Source organism: Notechis scutatus, chromosome 2 (genome assembly GCF_049901735.1).
Source record: "Notechis scutatus isolate UNSWTSFEM ecotype Mainland chromosome 2, rNotScu1.2, whole genome shotgun sequence".
Taxonomy (NCBI): domain Eukaryota; kingdom Metazoa; phylum Chordata; class Lepidosauria; order Squamata; family Elapidae; genus Notechis; species Notechis scutatus.
The window spans coordinates 190,977,192-190,998,969 of NC_142010.1; the positions used below are offsets into that span (position 1 = coordinate 190,977,192).

General features: G+C 36.9%; 1 protein-coding gene across 3 annotated transcripts in view; it reads right to left on the reverse strand.

Moving 5' to 3' along the window:
• Window positions 1–21,778, reverse strand: part of SH3GL2 (SH3 domain containing GRB2 like 2, endophilin A1) — an 87,283-nt gene that overhangs the window by 26,427 nt on the left and 39,078 nt on the right. The window contains exons 2-3 of one of the 3 annotated variants that reach the window (XM_087957649.1): window positions 10,586–10,720; window positions 9,815–9,903 (exon numbers count right to left, since the gene is read on the reverse strand). The exons of the other annotated variants lie outside the window; for them this stretch is intronic. The gene's annotated coding sequence lies outside the window, so the exon portion shown is untranslated. The remainder of the gene's footprint in view (window positions 1–9,814; window positions 9,904–10,585; window positions 10,721–21,778) is intronic. 3 annotated transcript variants of the gene reach the window in all.

The following is a 21,778-nucleotide window of genomic DNA, read 5'->3' on the forward strand; positions in this document are numbered from 1 at the left end:
TGGTACACTATTGTACACTATCGTTAGAATAGAATAGAATTCTTTATTGGCCAAGTGTGATTGGACACACAAGGAATTTGTCTTGGTGCAAATGCTTTCAGTGTACAGCACTGCAAGAATAGTTCAGCTGCATCCCAACTGCTTGCAACACTGTTGGTAATCAGATCATTCTGGGCAGCTATATTGAATTACACAAAAATCAGGCAATTTTTGTTTTGTTTGCTAGTTTCCTTTCTATAACCCCACCTCAAGAAGGGCTCCAACCTTGATTTCTCTAGAATTATGCAGATATTATAATTTTCACTGTGAAAAAACTGCTCAAAGAATCATAAAAATTAACAATATAATTTTTAAAAAATATGCAGAACACTGACAGCAGCTATGCTTGTATTGGGAGAAAAACACAGAATGTTTCCCTAATCAATTCCTGGCACACAGGCAACTTTTAGAAAAGCTGTGAGAAAAGGGAACATGTGCTACTGAGCCTGAAACCACAAATCCTTCACTATGCACGCAGCAGTCTGTGATAAAAGAAAAGCACCAGCCTCCTTGAGGATAAACCTCATCACCAGAGAAAAAATGATCATCAAACTCAGTGCTTGCTGAGCTAAAGGTTTCCTGTTGAAGGAGGATGACTGCAGATAAGCTGATGACAGAGAGAAAATTAAAGAAAATGGATCATATGTGTAGGAGATGACCAGGCTAAGGGAGGGGTCAAATACATTATCAGTCACGCATCCCTTCATGCCCACAAGGGATCTAAGTCGAGTCCACCTTGAATTCCTTCTATTCTTATCTCCCTCTAATTTCCCTTGGCCATTAGTAGTTCAGATTCTTCTAGAGAGCTTAAGCTGACAATAAATCTTTATACCCATTTGAACTGTCTGGATTTCCTGATTTTCCCAGGCTTGACATCATGGGCTTCTGTACTGAAGCCTATAAAAACTCCCCCACCCTTCAACAGAGCTTCAGATCAGCTCACAACCAGATAGAAAACTCAGCCATTCCCTCCAATCGAAGTGCCAGGCATTTGTATGGGAAGGGGAACAACATGATGATGTGCCATCAAGTTGTAATCAACTCTCGGACACCACATGGATAGAGTTTTTCCATGATGATTCTGTTCTTAATTCAGTTTTTCAGATGTTCCAATGATGCACACATCGCCCCTGTAAACTATCTGTCCACCTTACTGCTGGTCATGGTCTTCTCTTTCTTTCCACCTTTCCCAGCATTCAAGACTTCTCTGGGGAACTAGATCTTCATATTATGTGTCTGAACTAGGATAATTTAAGCCTGGTTACTTGTTCATCTAGATTGATCTGCTCAATGATCCATTTGTTTGTTTTCTTGGTATTCACAGGAGTCTTCAACAACCAAATTCAGAAGCATCAATGCTTTTCCAATCCTACTCCTTCAAAGTATAGCTTTCACTTCCATATGGAAATGCCATTACTTGCCTACATCTGATCTTTGTAGGTACAGATCCATCATGGCATTTGAATATCTTTTTCCAGGTCTTTGTTCTATTTCTCGACTTGTTGCTTTACTGTTGATAGTTCATTCTAAAATGCAGAAACTATCCATCGTTTCAAGATCTTCATTGTCAGTTCTAAGGGTGGTTGTTCTATTATTATTAGTTTAGTTTTCTTTACATTTAATTTTAGTCCCCCTTTTTCCCCACTGTGCTCCTTGAGTTTCATTACTCGAGCTTCCAGTCCCTTAACGTTTTCAGCTATCAGAATAACGTCATCAGCATAGTGCAGATTATTGATGTTTCTCCTTCCAATTTTATCAACCACAGTCATCTTCTTCCAATCTAGCTTCCCTGATATATATTTAGCATTCAAGTTAAATAAATAGGGGAAAAATATACAGCCTTGTCATCCTTCTCTGGCTTATCTCTTTATTTGGACTTCGGGATTTGATTTAATAGTGTGAATGATCAAAGCTTCAAAGGGGATGGTTTTTGTTTTGAAGCTGTGTCCCTGAGAACTTCATGGACAGGAGAGAATAAAGTTTGTGTGTGTCCAGCATTTGTTTTCCTTGCTCAAACAACTACTAGTCAGCTCCCTATTTCTCTTCTATTAACGGGTCGTGACCATGCAATCTCTCTTACACATATACATACATTTATAGTTTCAAAAACTGAATAATAGAAAAGTTAGAAAAAGACAGAAATGAGGAAAAAAAGAATGATAAGTATAACCTGAAAAGAAAAAATATATGAAAAAAGTAACTTCCAAAGTTCTTAGTACAGATACAAATATATAATAAAGTAATCATGACCACACAATCTCACACTACTCTGATTAACCGCTAGAATCTCCTTGATCAAGTAAAGGCAGTCGGAGGCCCCGTTGCCTGTTTTTCATGATCCCAGGTTCTTTAAGCAATTTAAATCAATTAAAAAAGTTAGCTCAACCCATCTTGCAATACTGTTTTTTCCACTGTGTCCCTCAGGTTCCTCAAAAATATTGTAGGACCACAAACTAAAGATTGCCTCTCTATATCACAGGAGGAAAAGAAAGGTGCCTTTTGTGGTTGGGATATTTTGTTGAGCAATACCAATCCTTGGTCTAGTATGTTTTGATTAGCTCTTTTACAAACCTTTTAGCTTTACTGTTGACTTTTAGTTCATTTTTCTTGTTCCACAAACCATCAAGCTCTTGCATTCCAACATAACTCCAGTACTGAGCCCTAATATTCCATCAATTTATGAATTATAGCCAGAAGTCAATGGAAGCCAAAGAGCTACCTTTTATTAGCCTCTGGGTGAAACTTTATACACAATGTTTATCAAATTCTAATATGCATTAATAAGCATGGGTATTTGTGATAGATGCAAGCAATTGAAATATTCTTTACACCTGGTTTTATATGTATAATGTATGATCATGCACAGATTGCAAGACTTTTTGAATACCCTTGATAAAATATGGGGGGGGGGGGAAGAGGACCAAATAAAATAAGAAAAATTAATTGGTGTCCATTTTGGTTCTTTTGGAACACATGGTGACACTACAGTCATTAATAAGATGCTGCAATTATGGATGTAATCATATTTTTGAGGTGCATAATGGTATTGTATATTTGCTATTTTCCACAAGGGTCTCTAATACTTAGGAGATAACTTGTTATAACAATATCAATTTGTGACTCTCATTGGACCAACCTCTTGCTTTGATATTTGACTTTGTACCTGTACTCTTCAGATACTGTTCAACAGTGAATTTATTTTTCTGATTTATGACTATGAGATTAGCTGGAAAGATTGATTACAGCGGCAACTTAGATAATGAGCTGCTGTTCTTAAAGCTAAGACAGCCTACCCTCATGAATAAAACATCTCATAATATTCTAAACCCTGACATGGTTACAGATGTACAATGCATCTGAACAACAATATAATTTTGTCCAGTTTGATAGGTACAAGCTGAGGATGTGAACAAGATGTTTGAAGAGAATTATCCTATTTGGGCTCTTTTGATTTACCTTGCCTATCGTGGATAATTTTAGTTAGTTGGTGGACATAAATGGGATAAGTGAGAGGCTAATGTTAACCTAAATGAAATAATAATATAATTCTTCTGGACATTCTGGACAAAGCACATTGCCCATTAGAGGATCATTTAGTCCTGGTCAGCTAATAAAAGTGAATCCTGGAAGTATCAAGATTGGACCAATACATGGGGAGCGATGTCCGTCAGCCTTGATGGCTGCTTCTGAAGGGTCTATGACAATTCACCACAGCCAACTTGTGTCACGGCCAATTCGCTGCAGAGCAACTCACTGCAGGATAAGAGTTACACTAATATCAAAGAAATTGTGGAATAGAATCATTAAAGGATGCTAAAGGAGGGACAGAATGAAATGTGAATGGCAAAAGTTAAAATAATTTATATGAAATAATGGAATTGTTAAATTGTCCCACGATGAGTTGTCTCACTGTGAGTTGACCGTGGCGAGTTGGCCACAGTGAGTTTGCCACAGTGAGTTGGCTATGGCAAGTTGTCCCATTCTTGCCTCTGAAGGCCAGCTGTTGGGAGACCAAGATGCTTTCCTGTGCATTTGATCACAATGAAAACAGACTACTGGACTAGAAGGGCAGGGATCTGGTCCAGGACACTGCTTATGTCCTTATAATATAGTGATAAAAAGGATAGTAATGATATCTAAGTATTCTTGAAGGATACCCATTATCAAAATCCAGTCAAGTTTAGATTCTGGTCTGGGCTCTTGTTTATTTTCTGTGTACCACATGAGAGGTGCAATATTATTATTATGTGAGTACATACATTCACAGAGGTAACTGTCAACTATTGGTCCATAACTCCTCCTATTTGGTGGTGGTGGTGGGAAGTGTGGGAGAACCAAAATAAGCAGTGGTAATTGATGCACAAAACTCATTAACAGGCAAAAACTTCTTTGCAGGCTAAAAAGCAACAGAAGCGCTGGTCTGATTATTGGATAAATTAAATGTGGTTATCTTGATAGATAACCTTACTGGGAGAAGGACAGAATGAGTGTCCTTTGTTAGATTGCTTAACTGCATTTCATGCCAATAACCCAGTAGGCTCCTGGATCTGCACTATAGATCAACAAAAGCAAAGTATAGCGTTGTACTATATGTAATCAAATATTCAGTACTAAATTTTATGTTGCCTGAGATATAGGCATGATATTAGAGGGCCTTCTGCTGTAGCTTAAGGAAAGGATTTATTTTAGTATTTAAAAATATATTTTATAATAATAAATACCTGGCATTGTAACATTTCATTGAAGTACAAGTAGTTAATTGAGATTTTGTAATTACACAGAGGTTCTTTTCATATTCTTCAGAATCAGGGTCCCATTTTCTGGGGGACAATATAAACCCCATCACCCACTCACCCATCCACTGAGCCATCCATCCATCCATCATCCTGCTAGGTGATTTGGCAGCACTGGGATTGCTATATTTTCCTCTGCTAGCGCTTTGCTGCAGAATCACTGCTGCAGTGCTATTGCACATTCATTGGGGACAAAAAGGGCTACGTACGAGTGGAAAGACAGCAGCAGCAATGACACAAAATGCACAAAATGTACAAGATAATTCATTTGCAGGCAGTTAGTGTCATCCTATAAACGAGCAATGTCAGCTGTAATGCAGGGAATCCTAAAAGCTCATCGTTGTTATTAATTTCAGGAAGGCTTGCATGCTACCATGTCAAAATAACAATCATCTGAACAATAACTAGACAGGAAACATATAATTATAGTTATGAAAGGATTTATATAATTATTTTTCATGGAGATTGGGAACAGCATCCTTTTTCAATTGCTTTGCTGTGCCTGCAGAAAACAAAGTATTTGTAGCTTAAACAGAGGGTTAATTTTATTTCAAGAGTGTTTCATCAAAATTGTCTCTTGAAGATCATATTTCACTCTGAAGCTACATGTTAGGTGAAAAAAGTTTTGATTATTTTAGTGAAACTTGTTGCCACTTAAACAAGCACACACTATGTGGTTCTGTGTGACAGGAGGAAAGTCATTAAACAAAATTGTATTTTGATAGTGGAGACACCATTTAAATGGATTACTTTCTCTGCTAACAACTATCTGTGCATTAGCTGTTTTGCATTTGAGAAACAGGCCTATTCAGTATAATGCAAGTGAGGCTGGAGCCATTTTGTTGGTAAATTAATATTAGGGAATAAGAATTGAATGCAATACTGAAATTTAAAGTAAAATATGGCTTTTGATTAGAACTAACTTTATTGGCTATCGTTGGATATGACTAGTTTCTCTTTTGTACTTGCAGTACCTGATCTAAGTTTTAAGTTCATTGACTGTGCTAACCTTTCCCAATTTAATGTCCTTCAATATGTTAGAATTACATAGAATTCTCAACTAGCGCAGAACATATTTCAGTTCAACCAAAGGATATACTTTTTCTTGCTTCTTGTTTCTATTTAGGCAGCTGGGTTTAGCTTTCCTGATCCTGTTAAAACAAACAGGTTAAACAAACACAGAAAACTGGAAGCAGAAATATTGATAATTGCAATTATCAGAGGATATCATAGTCAAATTCCTGGATTCAAAGGCTATTTTCTCCCAATTTCCACACAAGTGGACATGCAACTTTAAACTATAAAAGATGTGTATTTCTCATTTCAATGGCCAACTGAAATTGGTTGAACTGAAATATGTTCTGCGCTAGTTGAGAATTCTATGTAATTCTAACATATTGAAGGGCATTAAATTGGGAAAGGCTAGCACAGTCAATGAACTTAAAACTTAGATCAGATACTGCAAGTACAAAAGGCAAGCTAGTCAATCAAATTAATTGGCAGGACACTAGATGAAAATTTGAGAAAAGAAGGTAGAGGGTTGTGAGAGGAAAATACATTATCATCACATATCTTCTTTCATGATTTCTCCAAAGAATCTGTCCTGCTATGTTAACTTTTCATCCAGTGCAAATTGCCAAATATCATTACAAAAGTGAATCTCTCTGCTGCCTTCCTGTGCAATTCGTCACCTTCAGCAGAAGTACAATAATGTCCTTGTGAAATAAGTCTTTTTGGATATCTTAGAAAAATAAGGTGACAGCACCAATCTTCAGAATTTAATATGAATACTTGTGGCCAAGTAATAACACTTGCAGGCAGAAGCACCACATATGGAATTCCTTTTTCTTACATTCCAGCATAATGGAGTAACCTTTTATAATATTCCTTGTTTCCTCCTTTCTAGCTGCTAACTAATTTGGGGTTGTAATCTTCTGCCATTGAAGTTTCTGCAAAGATTACATTTATATCTGCTCATACATCCTTGTACCTAATTATTAAAGAGGCAAGAACCCTATTTTCAACTGGCCACTCAATTTTCAGCATAGCAGACTATCTAAAGAAGAGAGGAAATCTGTGGTCTCCCATGCTCACAACAGCATGGCCAGTGGTAAGGGATGCTGAAAGTTTTTGTTCAGCAAATAACCTCCCTGAGCCGAGAAAATTTCATCTAGATTTCGGTATGGTTAAGATGATATAGAGTGGCAATATTTGATGCAAAAGTTTTCTGGTATGGTCAGATGAGAAATCAGTTCAAATTGTTGTTCTAATGCAAAGGCAGAAACTGTAGATATGTATTTTTGATTTAGATATCATACATCAAAGTGTTAAGACTAGTAAGCAACTACTGAAAAGTAAACGCCATCGTTCTAATACCCAAAAGCTCTCAGAAACCTACATGGCAACACGCAGCCTTACGATACGTTGTGAGTCAACCAGGCACCTTAATGCCTAAAATAGATTTTAACGTACAGTCTGTCTGCAGTAGGATTCCTGGGGAATTGCTGCATTATCTGTCTAAATTATGGCCTTGCCAAGTAGTTGCTCAGATAGGGAAAAGGCAGGGCAACTCTGTAATCCAGGGGTCCCCAAACTTGGTAACTTTAAGATTTGTGGACTTCAACTCCCAGAAGTCCTCAGCCAGCATAGCTGGAAGTTGAAGAATTCTGGGAGTTAAAGTCCATAAGTCTTAAAGTTGCCAAGTTTGGAGACCTCTGGTGTGATCAATGTCATTTAAAGATTAATAGCTGAAAGAAGATCCCTTTAATTCAGGGGTGTCAAACTCGCGTCGTCACGGCATCACAGGATGTATCGGGACTTTTCCCCCCTTTGCTAAACTGTGGGGGTGTGGCCAGCATGTAACACATCCGGTTCATGGGCTGGAAGTTTGAGAGCCCAGCTTTAATTCTATCTTTATCAGAAGGCTGGATCCTGCAAAGAAATGGGAAACAGCGTTCTTCCCTCTATCGCTTGGTAACCTTTCTATATGCCCTGCTGCATCTACGTAGCTATATTGTGTTTACAACACAGGTAATACTAGTTTGAAGAAGACTGGATTAAATATTACCCACCCTCATCCCCTAATGGTATTCTGTCCCCAAATGTCCAGGATTGAAGACTCCAAGGCAAAACATATCAAGACAATTTCTGCCGGAATAGAAATAAGATGTGCCCAGGAAAAGGTACCATGGCATGAACTGAGATCACTTTCAACTGTCTTCTCCAAGCACCTCTGTCAAATGAGAAGTGACGTTACTGGAGAAAGAGGGCCACCCTGGAAATAGTGGAAGACTGGCCTGCGGTGCCTCTGCCAGAAAAAAAACAGACTCCCGGGCTCTGTTTTTGCTGGCGGAGGGCTGGAGGAGGATCCCCCCACCCCGGATCACCACAGGCCCCCCGACATGAGTGACATTGAAATGGCCATGCCCTCTGCCCACGCCTCCCCCCCAAACACAACCCTGGTGCAGCCCTCAATGAAATCAAGTTTGACATCCCTGGCCTAGAAAGTGGTGGATACATTTCTATAATGAATGCCCTTTTCTAGTGAGTCCCACAAATATGTCTTTTTAAATACAACTTTTAACAGTTGCTATAAACACCTCTTACCATAATAATAATAAAATGATGTGATGAAAAACATGTATTTTTCTAATCTGATTATGTGCTGTGAACTTTTGCACCCAAAACTTATAGATGGCAGAGATTATATTTATTGCAGCCAACCATGTGGCACTGAAATCCATTTTTGCAGCTCACAGCCTTTTTAACGTAAAAGAAATCTTGACAGATTTTTCACATATATATACAGGGGGCTCAATTGGTCCATTCATTCATTTCCAAATGAAGATCTTTTTAAAGTTTTAACAATCTCTGCCACTTTTATCCACCCAATTATAGATCCTTTGTGTTCAAAATACTTAAAGCTACCATTTCATACGATCTGTTTCATTACTTTCATTCTTGATTAATTAATTTGATTTCTGTTGCTAGAAAATAAGGATGGGCAACATGTGGAGAGAAACTGCACAGAATCCCAAGACTGCATTACTGACAAATGGAAATGAACTAGTTGCATTCTGGGGAAGCAGAACTAGTTTTGGAAAAGTTTTAGGGTAGGAATTGTCTAGTCTCTTTTCCACAATCCTCCCATTCCACCCTTCGCCCCAAAATGAAAAATGGTCCATAATCTCTTCCATTTAAATCATCAACACAACAGAAGCTCCTGGGAGCTAGTCCTCAACTTACAACCTTATCACAACTGATTTTAAGACTGTTTAGCTCGGTTGTTAGGTGAATCACATGGTCATTAAGTGAATCTTGTTGTTGTTAAATGAATCCAGCATCTCCAAATGACTGTGCCTTCCAGAAGCCAGCTGGGAAGGTCAAAAATCACATGACTGCAAGATGTTGCAACCATTATCTTGGTTGCCAAGTGCCCAAATTGCAATTGCATGACCGTGGGGGTAGTATTATAGTTGTAATTTCAAAGGCAGGTTGTAAGTTATTTTTTTTCCAAGGCCATCTTAACTTTGAATAGTCATTAAACAAATGGTCGTAAGTCAAGGACAACCTGTATATCTGTCAACTATGTTTAACATAACCTTGGCTATATGGATACTTGCTTTAATATATCAGAATCATTTTATGCCTTTAAAAATGGTATATGGAAGAGCTAGTCATTTGGAATTTGAGACATGCTCAAAAAAAGATCCTTTCTTCTTAGGGAGCCTACAATGATCATTTTTGCTGTGTTCTTAACACTCATGTTGACAATGTTTGATTTTGAAATCTGATGACCTAGGCGGTTTTCAATCAGTTTTGTTGAAATAATCATATGAACAAATACGGCACAACTATTTTGCATTGTAAATGGCACCCATTTTATCTAGTACAATATTTGATTTACATCAAAAGTATGTATCTCAGAATAAATCTTGCATTGATTTGAGATGGAGGACACCAATAATAAAATAAAGCCTCACTTTTCTCGGGAACTAAGAAAGTAAATGCCTCTTTGCAATTATGCTTCTGTGATTTTGGGTAAATATTCCTTGACTGCACTTAGATGATCCTGTAAATGGCAAGAAAGATTAAAATTAGTTTGCATCATCTCCTGCTTTATTTAATTATATTTGAATAATAACTATGTGATGCCTCATCGTTAATAAGCCACATCTTTGCAAATTAAAGGTTTTATTTCTCTTGAGTAAACTAGCTGGCTTAATGCCATCATATTTAAATTCAGCAGTCACGAGTAGTACCACTACATTTACAGCTAAAATATTATAGCTGGCAAAACAATTTGCTACTAGGCAATTATCTCTTTGGTTGATGTTTCTCAGGCAAGTTAATTTGCGGTATAATAATTATAGCGAGCTTTGCGTTTGAATGAGATACATAGCATTACAATGCCATTGTCAGCACACAACACAATAACTGTTAACTCAGAATTCAAAAGTATTTCATATCTTTTAAAATGATTTTATTAAGAATTTTGATTATAATATAAACTAAACTTAAAAGAAAAGAGATGGGAAAGGAGTAAAAAAGTGCAACAAAAAAGAAAAGAAGAAAAAGAACGGAGAAAGAAAAAATAAAGAAGTGACTTCCAACCTTTATCAAAACACTTATAAACAAATTTAGTGATTCTTGCCTCTATGGATGGACTATGGCTATAAAGATTTCTAAAGGCTATAAAGATTTCTCTCTTCATCCCATAGCACATATCTTATCTATGAACAAATCCATACAACATCATATTTCCTGGTGTCAGCAGGAAGTGTTATCAGAAGTGTTCATTCAAATATTGTGATTAGGATTTGATTTCATTTCTTCTTTGTCCCATTGAACCGAGTTCTTCAAAACTTTAATAAGCCTCCTTTGTAAATCTGTAAGAAAATATTATCCAGATCACTCTTTTGGTTTGTCATTTATATTTCCCTTTTATATTCTGATATCTCAGCCAGTTTATTTTGTACATCCAGTGAAACATCTTTTTAAAATCATTCTCTTGGCCTACTAGTTGAAATCCAGTTTCAATACCATCTGTATTTGTCTGCTAAAATTTGTTCTACATCTGTCATTTTTTAATAACATCTTTTGGACATAGTCCATCCATAGAGGCAAACATAATTACTGACATTGTTGATATTGGGACTACATTTTTCTTATTCCATTCTTCAAAAGTCTCATTTGGCATTTTTATTGAGATTATGTTATGCAATATTTTACAGGCTTATAAATTTTTTCTCTGCCTAAAATCTTTAGTCCCCTTTAATGTCCAGTTTTTGAAATCATAAAATTATCTTTGATTTGTCTTGTAAACCAAAGCAGAATTTCCCATGAGAAGCTGTTTGTTCCTTATAGTTTTCAATACACCAATTTTATCTGGATCTTTAGTCCATTATAATTTTCTAAAATCAAAATTTTAACTTAGCCTTTTACTGTTTATTTCAGAATGGCATGATGATTGGGAGGAAAAAAAACCCTCTAATACATAAATCTATACTGAAGAAAGGAGATACAAAAGAATGTATAAATTATGAGATCATGCCAAGGAAGATTTTGGAAAACAGAACACGATTTCAGATGCTTAAAAAAAAAGATGGATAATCGAAAGACAAGGAGAATTTGAAGACCTTTCCTTTGCTTCATTGATTATAGTAAGGACTTTAGTTATATAGAACATGGCAGAATGTTCTATACCAATACACTACCAGTACACCTGTTTCCCATAACGTCTGGCCACCTGATTTGATCCTGCAGAGTTTGCATGCTGGGTGGGGGATGTCCTTTGATTGAACAATGCCATCTCTCAGGACCCCAGAAGTGCACCTTCCCCATAGCAGCACCTGCCCTCTGGATCTATCTGGCTCCCACTCTTTTGTTGTTAGAAGAGCCATGAAGACCTTCCCTTCATCCTGCTTGCCATCTTTTTAATAATTTGACTGTTGTGAGTCATCTAGAATCCTTGAGCATTGGGTGGAATACAGGTTTAAAATGAATTGTTATTGTACGTCATCACAAAAAAAAATCATGGCTGCCGGTTCTTAGCTTGTTCTTAGTTCTTAGCTTCATATGCACCAAGTTCTTCCCAAGGACCTAGGATGCTGTAATGCAAGAGTCTTCAAACTTGACAGCTTCAAGACTTGTGGACTTCAACTCCCAGAACTGCTGAGCTAACGTGACTGGAAGAGGAATTCTGGGAGTTGAAGTCCACAAGTCTTAAAGCTGTCAAGTTTGAAGACCCCTGCTAATGTATCAGCTTTTAAAGAAACAGCAGGATGTCAATATTAAATATTAAGGACATACAGGTAATGTGTACCAGAGAACCTAAAAGGTTGTGCAGGAGCAAAAGTAGTAGGTTTTATTTTCTGAAGAGTCTACAGTGCTCTTCCATTACTCCACCCCAGTCCTCTCTGCACAAGCTAAGAATAAATTGGGCAAATCCCAGGGGCACAGCTGCTCTGGGTTCACAGGAGAGCAGTGGAAACCACACCAGCATTGCCCACTCTTCCAGCGATTCATGAATGCGGTGATTTTTATCTTGCCAGCCAAGCTGTGTTCTTTTCAGAGGCGCAGCAAATACTAGCACAATCGTGACGGAAAGGAATCTGCATCCTGCAGGCTTCAGCTTCTGATGTCAGCCACATTTGTAAGGGGATGAATGAGTCTGTCTCTTGCCCCAGCCTCTCTCAGCTGTCGTTCTGACTCATTCATCTAACTGCCTGTCCTATATATTGAAATTTTATGGGTAGCAGCTCCTCAAATTAGCCCAAATTAAATCTGCAAAGCGGGGGCTAATAAGCAAATATGACACAATAGCGAAGTTCTATTTGGCAATATTATAAAAATAAAAAACAACACTGAGGGGAATGTGTGAATAAGAGCCTAACCTTCATTCAAATAAACCAGTGATGAGTTTCTTTCAAGATAAAATGAAGAGCCTAAGAATGAAGATCCTTCAATGTTAGAGATGCAATAGAGTTGCTTATTATTTTCTATACGTTTAGTCTTAAAAGATTTGTATCGCATGACCCAGATTTAAGTTTTCAAATTCAAGAGAAAAACAAACATCTTTTTGGATTTTAAAAGAAGTGCATCCACTGTAATGTCTTCATGTTTTTTAGAAGCAGTTTGCATTATTTTTTATTGTAAATGGTAATCTTCAATAACAACAGCAATAGCACCCATAGTGCTTTGCACCTCTCTCTAAGCGGTTTACAGAGTTGGCATATTGCCACCAACTATCTGGCCCTTCATTTGGCCAACCTCGGAAGGATGGAAGGCTGAGTCAAGATTGAACTCCAGACTGTGGGCAGTTAGCCTGCAATGCTGAATTCTAACCACTGCATCAACAGGACTCCTGCATATGGCACGTGTTAGCCAGGGATCACCGAGGTGGCTGGTTGTGTCTGTGAAAGGATTTTTTTCGGCCGGTGATATCTTTACCCGCAGGACACCTGAATGCCGGTAGGCAATCGGGAGAGGCTCCTTTCTCATCCCTATGCAGTTTATTCACTCATGGGAATTGAGCCGCCAACCTCAGTGGTGCGCAGGCCCAGCGTCTTACCAGCATCTTACCACCGTGGCCCCCTGGGGCTCCTGAATAATAGTTCTCTTTAAAAAAAAACTATTATAGGGTTCCTGTATAATAGTTATAAAGTCTTGGTTGACCAATGCTGATTGACCTTTTTTTGTTTTGTTTTAAGGAGAAGCTAAATTAAAAATAGAGAAGAATTGGAAATGGAAAATCACACCTGTCAATGGTTTGGTTATGTTCAGTTGGCAGAAAGGTTTCAATTGGACAAGAGGAGTTTTGATTTTATAAATGAGAAAACTGACATTGACTTCGATCTGTGTACTTATGATGGGCATGTTTTTGCAAAGATATGTAACTTTTTACTAAAAATGAGTACAGAAGATGATATGTCATCTGTATGATTAAATGGGCAAAAAATTCTGAATATAATGCTTAATTGGTGGGAGAATGTGTGAAGGACTGAAATTTACATTGAATTAGAATTTGAAAGATGATAGTTGGAATGTAAGCAATATGATGAATGTTCTATCATATTCATATTCTATCAGGAAATATTGTGACCAGATATGTATTATAAATCAGAGAGTTCTTAAAATAAAAGTAGAATTGAAACCAGAGTTTTCCTCTCTTTCAGATTGAAAGAAAACATAGGACTTTGTTTCTCTATATGACAGCCACAAGACTTTTATATATAAAGAGATGGGAATATTTACAAATTCCTTCAATGGAGCAATGGATGTTGAAGCTAATAGAATTGGCTGAGATGATGAAACTACTCTAATTAAAGAAAATACTTTGTCTAAATTTGTTTCTCCTTGGAAACCACTGGAGTTTTTGCTAGAAACTGAAAAAATAAAGGTTTAATTATGTAATTTGACAATTGGAACTATCTATGATTTTAGAAACACCGTGTATTATTTTTGATGTTAGAATAAGAGATTAATGTATTTTATATCTGTATCTGATCAAAGAAAATTGGAAGTTATTATTTTTTATCCTTCCCCCCCTTTTTTTGCACTACTGATTTTGCTTTTTCTTTAACCTCTCCTTTCCCTAACCTGATTTTTTTGTTTTGGTTTTTTTGCTATTTTGTATTTTATTCAAAGTAAGGATACAGTGGCTCAGTGGGTAAGAAGCTGAGCTTGTCGATCAGAAAGATCGGCAGTTCAGCGGTTCAAATCCCTAGCACCACGTAATGGAGTGAGCTCCCGTTACTTGTCCCAGCTTCTGCCAATCTAGCAGTTCGAAAGCATGTAAAAATGCAAGTAGAAAAATAGATTTTGAATTTCAGTCTTCACCAACTTGGAACCAGGAGACCTCCTCCAACATAAAATGGTCCTTACTGAACATGTTAATGTAACTTTACGGCAAGAATAAATTTTTAAAGATTAACCTGTGTTAATCAATTCGAATCACTAAGCTTATAGTAAGACATTGCAAAAAATTCCACTTAGATCAATCTCCTGGTGAGCTGTGGAAAAGAGGATCTACGAGGCTCAGCTAGCTAAACAGATATAAACTCTGTCAATGAAGAGTGATAGATATGACATTAAGAAAAAATAGTAATCTTCTCTAGTGTGCATTTGTGTTTGCTGTTAAATTTTAATTAACAGAGCATACAATGCTGCAAAATGAGTATAACTTACTGCCCATGACTCGTAGGCTAGAGTCCAGCTGTCCTACAGGAGATTCTTCAGAATGATTCAACCATTCATTTCCACCCTCTGATCTGAGATGCTGCATTCCATTCTTTCTTTTATTCCTCTTCGGAATCTCGTTTCTCTTTGTGAATATTAAATATCAGGCAGTCCGCCAGTAGACATGCCAAAAGGTATTCACTACAAAGTCATAATAGCTAAAATAGTTTCACAAGAAGGTCAAAAGCTGGTATATGGTGCAATAATTTTTTAAAAAGTGATAAGAGATTTTAGGGGGATACATTTAGACTTTAGAGAATAGACTTCAATCAATTAATGGGAATTAAATTAGTTGAGATCCTATTCTTATTTTTTAAACAATATGCTGTATATTATCTTGCCAATTATTTTGAAATTTTCTCAACAGAGCTTATAGAAACATGACTGATAAAATATTTTTATTTGTTATATATTTAGGAAGAAAGATGGACACTAGCTTAGATGAGAAAAAATCTTTTAGACCAGGGGTGTCAAAGTGGTGGCCCACCAGCTGGATGCATCACACGCAGGCCACGCCCATCCCAGCTCTGCAAAGGGAAAAACGTCGCAATATGTCACACGATGGCAACGTGACACAAATTTGACACCCGTGCTTTAGACATTCAATTTACGCTCAATTATATTTTACACAGAAGAACCAGCACAATTAGACTGGGCACAATTCAGTCTAACGCTACCTCAAAAGAAGAGCTGGGTCTTTCCATAGAGAGTTGTTTGCAAATTTAGTTGAAAAATGGTAATTAAGCGAGTTTTGCCCCCATTTTATGATCTTCCTTGCAACAGTTGTTAAGTGAATCACTGCAGTTGTTAAGTTAGGAACATAGTTATTAAATAAATCTACCTTTTCCATTGACTTTGCTTGCCAGGAGGTTGCAAAAGGTGATCACATGATCCCGGACACTGCAACCATCGTTTATACATGCCAGTTGCCAAGCGTCCGGATTTTGATCTGTGACTACAGGGATGCTACAATGGTCATAAGTGTGAAAAATGGTCATAAATCACTTTTTCCAGTGCTATTGTAACTTCAGTCACTAATAAATGGTTGTAAATCGAGGACTACCTGTATCCAGGATTTTCCAAATAAGGATTGATGCAAACAATGTGAAAGATTCGTAAGTCAATGATCTTTGGCTTGCACTGCATGTTTGATGCACATCAATCCATATGTGTTTTTATGCAGTTTGCAATGATTATGCAAACTTGTGATGGCAAGGGCTGAGCTCATAAGCAAAAAGGCATCTTTACTTCCTCACCTAGAAGTTTTACACAACCCGGCCTCCCTTCCTGCCTGGGAACAGCAACTTTGTAGTACTTTCACTGCCACCATCTATTTGTACAGAAAATCCCTTTCCTCTTCATTTCAAACCTCCCATAATGAACTAGCAGATCAGGGACATATAAGAATGGTTGAAATGAATTAAAAGATATAGTACTACTTCGTGTAACTGCAACCTTAGTTGAGAAAGATATGGCCCACTTAGGAATCGGAATGGAGCAAGCCTTAATCATAAATTAAGTTTTATTTAAAAATGATTTAAAAAATTGTAAATCTGACTTCTGTGATAAGCTTATGGTCTATAGTGCTGCTAAAATCACATGCAACATATTAAAAATAATCACCCGGTGAATGGTACAAAGGAAAGGTAAGACTGCTAAGCAGACCGTGCAATAGTCATAATAACTAAAATAGCTTCAGTGGTCTTGTTTGGAAGTCTCTGGAGGTACTGAGGTTTCAAGATACCTAAAAAGAAACTATGCAAGTCAATGAGCATGTGCAAAGAACATGAAACTAGAGAGGATAATCATATTTACAGTATTAATCTCTCAGAGACACTGAGGTATTTAATTATCAACACAAATTAAACCCAAAGCATAACATTTTAAGTTTCCAATGATCTTAGTTACTTACATCTACAAAAACAATTCCTGTATCGGAAGTCACCTCTCTAATTCTTAACTTACTATTAAGTAATCTTAATAGTATTTTAACTATTAACTATTATCTTAACTTACTATTGGCTTTTCTGGAACATCTAAACATACTTCCTCAGGGTCAGGGGAAATAGCAAACAACCACCTCTTTTAATCTCTCCTCCATCTCCTTCTTGCTATTTTTGCAACCCGGATTTCTCTCTTCTCAACTTGAAATATTAAGTTGACTGTTTTTGTTTTCATTAGATAGAGGAGAGACAGAAGGTCATTCTTCACTCAAGACCTGCCTTCCTTGCTTGCCCATGTGTTCCTAGCCATTACAGGTATGCTTTAGCTCAGGCATGTGCAACCTGGGGCCCACAGGCTACGTGTAGCCCTGGATAGCTAGTATAAAAAAATTAAATTGTTATTTATATACATTTAACTATATTACGTATTTTATATGGGGTCAAATGCAATGCCTTTTCATTCAGTGCAACCCAGGCAAGCCAAAAGGTTGGCCACCCGTGCTCAAGCCCAGGGGTGTCAATTTAATTGAGAGCCACATCACAGTTGTGTTTGACCTCTCAAGGCCGGGGGGAGGCATGGCCAGGGAGTGTGGCCAGCTTGACGTCACTCATCAAGGCTCAATTTTTGGCTGCGACAGCTCCTGCAGTCCTCTGCCAGCAAAAATGTGGAGGCCGCGTATGACCCTCCCGAACTCCGTTTTCGCTGGCACAGGCACTACGGGCTGGTCCTTTGCTGTTTCCAGGGCGGGCCTGCGGGCCAGATCTAAGCACTCTGCAGGCCGGATACGGCCCACAGGCCTTGAGTTTGACATCCCTGCTCTTGCCCTTTCATGGATATATCCAATTATTTGTCCTAGGTTCCATATTTTATATTAGCATATGTGTTTTATAAAGCGATGTTTTAATGCCAGTGTTTTCCAACTTGGCCTGTTCCCAGAGTCATTGACGTCCACTCCCAGAATTCTCCGCTGTGGTAAACACAGCCAAAATGGAGCACTTCTCTAGGCAGCTCCAGCTGTCAAATATCCTCCTGCTCTTTTTCCTTTTGCCTACCATTGCTCTGCTTCACCCTTTTACTGCTTTGCAAGCAGCTGCTGAAAGCAAGCTAAAATCCCTACTGTCACACATAACGCACGACATTTCCCCATTGCTTCTCTTGCTTCTTGCAAGACCAGAAATGTGTCAGAAAGGACCACTACATAGTTTTTCAGCCTCACTTTTTTGTTTGCCTAGAAATTACTACTTACCTGTATTTTAAAGCTCTAATATTTAAAGCCTTATCATTTCCCTCAAGCCAGGCTACTGCAATTTTATGTCTTTAAAACCTACAAATATCCTAGAAGTGTAACAACCCACTAGGGCATACACTCAGGCCTCTGCTTAAACTGAATTAAGATTAAGGAATCTTAATTAAAGTACATTAGCAGAAAGCCTATAAAGCTATAAAGCTCCTTGGAGAAAAATATTATTTTTGTTTTTATCAAAGGGGAAGTTAGCTCCTCGGAAAGAGAGATTGATGAGATACAACCTTCGAAAGAGATGGTTCCAGGGGACATATCTTTGCTATTAAAAAATAAAAGATTCTTACTGCATTATAATAAAGATTCTTGCAGCATTATACTTAGAGCGGAGTATAATAATATATTCCCTGTAAAGGCCAGTGCTGTCATACCCTGAAGGAATAAATGCACCCACCAAAATGTCAAAGGCATGCTACAATCAATTCTTTCAAATGCCTAATGTGCTGGTTAAAATGTAGACCCAACATAATTGATTGTTGGATGTATTTTGTTTGCTTCTGTTTTTGCAGCCCTCAATAAAGCTAAATGCACTTAGAGGCATTAAATCGCAAGAGAGGTGATATTCTTAAACAACAGCCAATTTTTAAAAATTTCTGGACAAAATATGTGAGCTTTACTATATTGAAAGTCATAAACTTTTCCAGTTGCAAATAAAATGCAGAGTTAAAGAAACTGAAAAACAAAGATAACTAAGGTGGAAGAATGGAATTCCCAAGTCTATTTATAAAAAAAAAGATACTGAGAAATGAGAAACAGAAAAAGAGAAAACATATTAAGGATTCAAGTATTTTCAAACTATTTCCCTTGAACAATCAGAAGTAGCTTTGACACAACGTAACAATTTGAGGTACCTATCAAGAGTGATTGATCAAAAGCATAAAAATGTGAGTTCTAATTCCCAAATCAACACAAAAGCCAGATGAGTAAGTTGTGTCAGTCCCTTTGCTTTCAGCTTTAAATTGAGAAATTAAAAAAAAATCTCTGAAGAGGACACTGTAGAATCATTTCTGAATATATTGCCAAAAACCCGCATAAATCTGTCCACATAGATGGCGGGAGTCAAGATTGACTGAAGGATTAATAGAATATCAGTCAGCTTCTAAGAGTAATTGTGCCTCCAAGAAGAAAACAAAAGTGTGACCTAATCTTCATTTGTCAAATAAGTCATATTTTAGAGTTGAAAATTCTTAACTTTCTAGTTTGTTGTTTATTTAATAAAGTTAAGAAGTAGTATTGGGAACAATGGCTCCCTTACAGAAAACAATAAATATGAGATGTCTTTAAAGAAATGTGAACTAGTCTATTTCATCAAAGCAGTATAGTTATTTTTTCTAACATGTATATATCATCCACTAAGAAGTGTTTTAGAAACAGCTTGCCATAAAAAGGGGCACATGAAAGATGGAATCATAAAAATTTGAATACACCATAAAAAAACAGCAACAGATGTTAATACAACTACAATATAGTTCACAGTAGTAGCTGCAATTTCTGGAAATTTACAAATTCTACAGATGTTACAGATACTTTTTAAATAGCTAAATATTGGAAGGCACATAAAAGAAACTCTACTCATTGTTATAATGGCATGATTTGTCCAGGAAAATAAATTTCATCAGACTAGATACTATAGATGCAAAAGGGGGAAAAATAATCTTTAATGCAGAACACAATCAGTTCCAACATAACCATCCCAAGGACATCAAAAGTGTATTTACCAATGTGCGCATTTAATAATTGCAAGACCTTTTGAGCTCCCCAATTCCCCAATACTTTGAATTAATTGAGAACTGCTAGATTTTAGGCTAGGTGTTTATTTAATTAATTTATATCTCACCTTTATGTTTATAAAACAAGTCAAAGTGGTGAACATATCTAATACTCCTTAATTTTCTTATTTTCTCCACAACATCAACCCTGTAAGGTGAGTTGGGTTGAGATAAAGGGAGAGATTGGCCTGGCCCAAGCTAGCTTTCATGGCTAAGGCCAGATTTGAACTCCCAGTCTAATGGTTTCTAGCAAGAGACCAATCTGATTCTTTTAAAGTTATCTTAAAGTGAACCCATTAACTGCTGGGATCTACAAAGCCTAGGTTTATTTTTAGAAACTTGAAGTTTTATTTATTTATATCTGTAATTTGTAATGTCTTTACTTATCGATATGAAAATTTGTTTAACTATTTCTATCTTGCCTTTTCTTCTGGATCGTAAGGCACTTTATTTGTGGCTTTCCCAACCTGATCTCCTTAACTTAGTCTAACTTCTTTAAGTGCTGCATTACATTGGCTGATCTATGTATATGTATTTTTTTTTCTATCTTCCACCTTGTCTCTTTCCTCCTTCCCGTTTTTTAAAAAACCATATCCTTCTTTTGAAGCCTGTTATATGGCAGTTAACATCTAAAACTGTATAAATGATCCATGCAATTTAACCAGATTTTAAATTGATACTCTAGGATACTCAAAATAGTATAATAAAAGCAATCAACAGGAAATAGTCTTCGATGTAAGCTGCCATAAAACCAATCTTGCAACCTCAAATTAAACCATCTTAAACAAGGTCTTAGATTCTAAGTAGATCAGAATGAAGAGGACATGACTTTTGTTTCTTATGAATTAATCCCCCGCTGGTGTGCAGTTTTGTGTGACACCCGCAATGGTCTAAAAATGGGAAGCAGCAGGGGAGGCTTATTAAATTACAGTAATTCTAAAGTTCTTATGCTAAGATGTCATAATTATTTTTTCTTAGAACAAATAGAATATTATTTTAAACAATATCTGGAAAATACACTGATTCCAGTTACAAAAAGAAAACCCCAGGCAGACCAGCACGGTCTGAAAAACACTTAATTCTTGAAATTTCAACTGATAAGGGAATGAAACTTGGCCATCTGTAGCTCAATATGGTCACACAATATATTTACTAATTAGAATCCTTAATTATCACTGATAAAACATGACAACCTTTCACATTTAAACTTGGTATTAGAGACATTCTGCATTAGTCTTGAAACAAATGGTGGGGAAAATGTTAAACCCATGACAATTTTACATACTGTATGTTTACATGTAGTATGTAAATTTAAGTCTTTTGAAAACCAGGAATGTTCTGTGATACCACTGATTGCCTCTGAGGACTGTAAGAAGTAAAAATTATGTGACTATGAATCTGAATTCCTTAACATGGGAAAGAGAAGGGTTTTTTTTCATATCTATGCAATGATGGACACAGGTGAGGTGTTATATCCTATAGATATTGCCCACGCCTATGGGCCACTTTAGAAGTTAAGTATTACCCTGAAGCATGAAGACTAGTTGGACTTACTCCCTTAATGCAGAGGGAAGAGGATGCCATGTGCAAGTGAAGGAAGCTAAGCAGCCTTTTGAGATCAAGGGAGATTAAACCACTAAATCCAGAATTTTGGCAGTTCTCTGTTGGATACTTTTACAAGAGATGCAAAGTGA